The following is a 6,586-nucleotide window of genomic DNA, read 5'->3' as shown; positions in this document are numbered from 1 at the left end:
GGGAAGTCTGGGTTTCAGTGGACTTCAGGCATTGTTGTATCCAGGGTTCACATGAAAATGCAATCTCTGTCTCTGGTTCTGTCTCTGTCTCTGTCTCTTCCTGGATTAGATCCATTATTTGATGGGCTCTGTCAAGGTGGAAGGAAAGAAGGTAACTGACAGTCCTAAATTTTTCTCATCTCTCCAGTTTATAATCCTAAAACCCTCACCAGACCCAAGAGAAAAGAAAATCTACCTATAAATGCCAAATGTATGTTGGTTCTTGTTTTACTTCCAGGACAGCTGGGATTAGAGTATAGATGAGACCGATTCCAACTTGATGAAAGTTGTAAGAAAAAAAAATCTGCTGGACAAAAACATGAATGCTCCTAATCTTTCATCTTGCATTTTTGTAATCTTCCCTTTTATGTCTCTGTTTCTAACAAGTTCTGTGCTAAGGTTTTAGGGAAAAGACCTTGTCAGTCTCCTCTTTCCTCTAAATGCCTAGCACATTGCCTGACACACTTCAGAAACATCCACAACCCCAAAGAAGATTAATTAAACTAAGTGTGACCTTGGAACGGACCATTGGTTCTCTAGTTGGGCTTGTAGAAAACTATAAAAACCCTAGTGTTATGCCAAAGTCACAGGAGCCAGGTCCTGCCCTCGTCAAACCAGTTCCAAGTCTCCTGCTGCTGGGACAGTTTGCTGCTGAGTCAGGCGGACAGACCGGTTGGGACTTGTTTCCTAAAGTGGCTTCCAACGGGCTCCACCCACTGTCCAGGAGGATTTCCAGACAGTCTGCCCCAGAGAGCTGCAGCATTACCTTCTTCACTCCAGGGTGTCGGTTCCTGTCACTGGGCATTGGCACACAGGAGGAGCAGGAACAAGTCCAACACCCAAAATAATGAAACAAGCAAAATAATCAAATGGCCCGTGTCCTTTATGGTTACAAGGGAAGTTTTCCACAACCAGTCTCACTCGAGAGTCATCATAAGTCTTCTCATTGATCTTATTACCATGTGCAGAAGGCAAAGCTGAGGCTAGAGTACCTGATTAGCAGTGCACGTTAAGTCTTGGGAGGTAATTCTGCCTCTGCTCACAATGACTCCACCAAATTTCTACAGTGGAACCATTTGGAAGCAACTTTCACAGCCACAGGAAAATGTGACACACTTTACTACAATTCCTGGAGGTTCCACAAGGCAAGTAACAGAACTTCCTTCCCAGAAGTACACAGTTCTTGGGCGCAGACCAAGACCACGTGATACACCCACTATAGTGCACCCCGATTCGCAGCCACGGGAGAAAGTGAGACACCTATAGTCTTACACCCATTAAGTGATAAGGGTTCCGATTTGGCTTTGTTCATTTCAGTCCAAAACCCCTGCCCTTGCTCAGGCATAAGAACAGAAGCCTGAGATTTGAGGGAGGTTGAAACAGCAGCGTGTCCAGGTGCATCGTCTGTTAAATGTCCCTTGTACCCACGGAACCACTTCAGCGGGCCCAGGCCATGTGAAGCCTGTTTAGGGCGTGGGGATAGGGAAAGCCTCTGGCTTGTGCTGTTTCATTTCTCCAAACAGCACTTAGGATATTTGTAAATGGTATTCCCCACGGTTGGTCCGAACAATAGGAGCTATTTTTATTATGAAGGCATAGCTGACCCTGCAGCCAGTAATTTTCTGACTCTCAAACCCAGTGGGCCTAGGCCATTCAAGCAAGTCCCAGGCGACACTGGGCTGGGAGGGGGGCTGCCTGGATGCTTGGATTCACCTCCTTCCAAGCAGGAATTGTGCAAGTGCAGGCGTCAAGAATTAAGGAAAAGGAGGCCACAGACTTTCCTCCACACTGAGTGTGTTTTCCATGAGGCAGGGTCGTTCAGTGCGAGGGAATAAATTCCCTCAGTGTCGCTCAGCTGCTGGCTGCTGCTACACAGAGTCTCAGGGGGTCAACAAGGGGGCTCACAAAAGGCTTGGAGGAGTGGGGTCAGCCCCAGGTTTATTTCCAGGACAGTCACGATGCATTTGGGGAAGTATATTGGACTTGGTGTCACAAAGATATGAAGTTACACGTGTCTACCTCTGCCATGAACATTTCCTCTGCATTTAAATTGCATGTAGTTACTGAAAAACTGACAAATGCTAATAACAATAAATAAATAAGTAAATTATTAGTAGGAGTAATGTGGATCACGGTACCGTGTTGGATGAAAGAGGCAAAATTACCAAACATTCAGGCCAACATTAACATTAAGATGCTTAAACTGAAAAAACTCCAACAACGGTGAATTCCTTTTTTCCTCTACCCAAGAACTGAGAACTTACACACCACTGGGTTGGCATAATAGACATCCTGAGATTGGACAGGACAATGTAAGACAGTGTTTAAGTTAGACCAACCTGTGTGGCATACTCTTGTGACCCTCCAAGAAGATAGAAGCTAGAGGAAGTACTCAGGCTAAAGAAAGGTCCTGGGCATGGAGGCGCCCTCCTCTGGTCCTGGCGTTCTGGAGGGAGGCTGACATGGGAGGATTCTAAGTTTGAGCCCAGACTCGGCAACTTAACAACTTAGTAAGACCATGTCTCAAAATAAAAATAGAAAGCCTGGGGATGCAGCTCACTGGGAAGGTTCTTAGTTCCATCTTCAGTATAACCTCTCAAAAAAATCATTCAAGAAAGGCAGTGGCGTGACTCAGAATAGAAGAAAGGAATCAGATGACTATGCTTTTAGCAATTCACATTAAGTAAATGTCGGCAACACACATTGAGAAGTTACAAGATCTTCATGAAATGTGTGCAGAGCCTTAGTGTAAATAACATTGTCACAGGAACACAGTGGACAAGCCCAGGTTTCTTAAGCCATGAGTCACACCCTTCATCAGAGTCACAGAGGATGCTTATTAAGAGTGAACCTGCACTCCTCCTCCTGTGGTGCTGAATCAGAATCCTTTGTGATGAAAGCAGGAACCTTCAGAACCATAAACTCCCTGAGAGCTTCTTACATACAGTGTAGTTAGGGAATGATTCTTTAAATTACCCTTTCTGCATTGGAAATCATCTTAGGAACTTGAAACATACTCATTAGTCTACCTTCCCCTTCATGATTTCATTGTTACTAAATCACTGGGGCTGGGCATTGGGATCTATAAAGGTTCTAAAGGAAATCGCTGTGCTCAGCCCAGGTTGAGTCCCAGAGGCATAGACCTCCACTTACATTGGAGGCGGCTAGGATTCTACCCAGGTTGGGCTACCAGGAAAGCACAAGATAGTTAAATCTGAGTGTCAACTAAACAGTGAACATCTGTGTGAGTGTATGAGTGTGTGAGTGTGTGTGTATGAGTGTGTGTGTGTGTGTGTGTGTGTGTGTTACAACATGGTCATATTAAAATTTACTTAGTCCGGTAGCCAACACTCAAGTGACTTGAACTCCAATGCCCATTACTTTTTCACTGTTTCATCTTGTGTTTCTTTTTCCCTTTTCAAGGAAAGGTAGAATTTGGTTAGGGCAGACTCATTACTAAAATATCACACAGACATGTCCTAGTAGAAGTAAATTAATATAGATGTACAGATGCTACTGGGAAAAGTGTGTTAAGGAAGCATACCTTGACAGAACAGTCCTTATGTTCTGGATTGGTTTTCTGTATCAAATCCCTACAAACTTAGTAGCTTAAAGCAACAAGCATTTTTTTTGGGGGGGGGAGGGTCAGAAGTCCCTCAGGGCTCAGCAAACATTCAACTCTGTAAAAACATTTAGAGAATTTGAGATTTATTTTGAAAAATAGAAATCTAAGTAAATCGTTATCATTGTATTTCTTTTTATTATCATTTTTATTCTTTAATAGAAATTCAGATGATGCCAAGATCAAAAGACTGCTGATACATATCAATAACCACTGGTTTCAAAAGCTATTCTTACTAGTACGCAATGAAATCTATATTTCCTTGCTTAACAACCTCACTCCATATTTTTATTAACCTATAATTGTATAATATTTCTTATAAACTGTTTACTAAGGGAACTGAAGAAGAAGAACGCTAGGTCTCAGCTTAACATTAACATTTAATTTAGGATTTAGTTTAAACTATCAAGTACCTTTGGGTATTTTACAGCAAATCTACATTGAAGTAAGTTAGCTCCATGAGAAGCTCACTTTACCCCAAAGAGGTGGGCACAGGCAGTCGGGGTCTGGCTGTGGAGTCTGGGATGCCCAGCAGCTGTGACTGTGGTAAAACTAGAGAGAGGCTGTGAGATCTGTCTTCGTGGAAGCTGGTGTTTTCTAGAAAGACAGTGAAGCCAAAATACAACAATAATCCAGTTTTTGCAATCTGAACAGTGTAGGAGATCTTTAGCGAAGAGGTCCCCCCTTCTAGCATTTCTCTGTCCAAGTGCAGCATACATTTCTAATGCCAAGCTCTGACTCCAGTCACTGCACCGTGTACATTTCTGCACACCATCAAAAATCCTTTCCAGAATAGGCGCTCCAAACCAAATATATGCTCTGCAACGTCATGATCATTGGAAAGAAACTGGTGGAAAAGTTAAAACCAGAAAAAGAGCTCCTCAGTCAGTGTCTCCTCCCTCAGTCCTCTTCTGCATCACTGAAACTGCTGGAATTCATTCAGATGAAGAAACTCCACGAGTTCCATAATGAAGATTAAGGTGTTTCTTCTTTTTCCATTCCCTTGCTTATTTTTTGACAACGTTTGGAAACATTCTCTCTTCCCTTCCAGATTCCCTCTCTCCCTTAGCTACTCCAGTAGGGACTCTCAAAGGCTATTTCATTCCATGGGGATTCCATCAAGTGGGCTCTTATTCTCCTCTTTCCCATTGGAAGCATCACCCATAAAGAAGAAGGAAAAGGAAAAAAAGGTAGGAGTGTTTTTCTGGGTACCAGTGTGCCCTGTACTGGTGTGGTAGTGGCCCAGCTTGTCCTCTTTGGGTGGGATCTCTCTTATAGCCCTCTCCTGAAGCTTCAGCAGCCCCTGAGATTGAAGCTCATATTCTAAGAGACCTCTTCTGGGTGCCAGAGATAAGAACAGAACACTAAAGTGTGGGAAACTCCCTCCTTAGGCATTTGAAAAATAAGGATTAAATGAGGAATATGGAAGACATGGGTGAATGAATAGGAGCAGTACCTGTAGATTTGTGCCTTCACCAATAAAGTTGAGTTTAAAAGAGAACAGGGGGGCAGGATTTGGGGAGGGTGATTGTTGATCATTCTTTGAAGAGCTTAAGTAGAGTGGGGAGACAAAGGAATGAGGTGATAGCCAGAGGTTAAAATGTCCAATCAAACAGGGATTTATTTAATAGAAAATATTTTATGTATAACTTTAATTAAGCTGGTTCTGTACAAAAGGACAAATTAATGATGCAAGAGAAAAATAGAGTGATTACTAGTTATATTTTTGAGGAGATGCACTGAGTAGATATTAACATTGGACAGTAGAGCACTTGGCTCATTGAACTTCTTCCCAGCCAAATTAGAGTTGAATTATTTAGAGCCTTCTCAGCAGATTAATGTAGGTTAATGATAAAAGATGATTCATATCCACTTTTGATGTCTGTTCAGCTACTCATGAGAATTTCTGCTGAGTAAAACGATGTATATGCCTTCATTTGCTTACGAGGATATAAGTAAAATATGAAGATGCATGACTCAATAATGTAAGTGAAACTTTTGGGTTAGTAGGCTTTGTATGAGGTGGAAGGAGGTCATCAAATTAAGAAACTCCTTCTACATCTTGAGCAGCAATCTGTTTTGTTTGTTTCTCAGCCATTGAGACCATGTCTATGTTCTTGGACATCATGGTGGTTCTTTTTGTGTTTCATGACAATTTTCATGTGCTTTCAAGTGTTCTGTGGTTTTGATTATCCATTTCAGGGATGGGGATATAGCTCAGTGGCCTAAGTGCTTACCTGGCAAGCACAAGTCCTGAGTTTGATTCCCAGTACCAAAAAAAAAAAGTTAAAAAAATAGATTATCCATTTCAGCATTTTAAAAATATACTGAACTTCTGTTTGTAGATCCTTCACAGTGTTGAGCATATATCTGTTTGTGAGGGTCACTCCGGATGTATGATCCATGGAGGTGACTTAGGGGTCCAGTTTTTATCTAACCATCACTATCTTGGCTTTTACCTGGTCTCTCATTTCTTTTCATGTGGCTTTGTGTTGCATAATTTCTCTTGGTAGTGCTTTAGGCTGAAAAATTTTGTTACACAACTTGGAGTGACATCACAGACATGGGTGGAAAGAACATTACCCTAAAGTAATTAATGCATTATCTCATCTAACACTCCTAAACACACTGCAGATTATGCGTAACTACCATGACATTACAGAGGAGGAAAATGAAGCTCAAAAAGCCTAACAGAAAGATGTGCCAAATCCTGTTTAGTAATCACCCTCAACCTGGTAACAATTACATCTGTTAAGAAAGGTGGCTTTTAGGATTGTCCCTGGATGCACCACTACTGAATTCAATTCAGCTATGGATGAGGCAAGCAGAGATACCAAATGGGATTATAGAATGGATGAAAACAAAGCTAACTCTCTTTTACAGGATAGCAGTTATTCCCGAAACTCTCAGCGTGAGAAACCCATG

The sequence above is a fragment of the Chinchilla lanigera genome, unplaced genomic scaffold (genome assembly GCF_000276665.1).
Source record: "Chinchilla lanigera isolate Chin_1 unplaced genomic scaffold, ChiLan1.0 scaffold00148, whole genome shotgun sequence".
Classification (NCBI taxonomy): domain Eukaryota; kingdom Metazoa; phylum Chordata; class Mammalia; order Rodentia; family Chinchillidae; genus Chinchilla; species Chinchilla lanigera.
The sequence above is the reverse complement of the archived record's forward strand: the minus strand, read 5'-3'. Positions refer to the sequence as shown.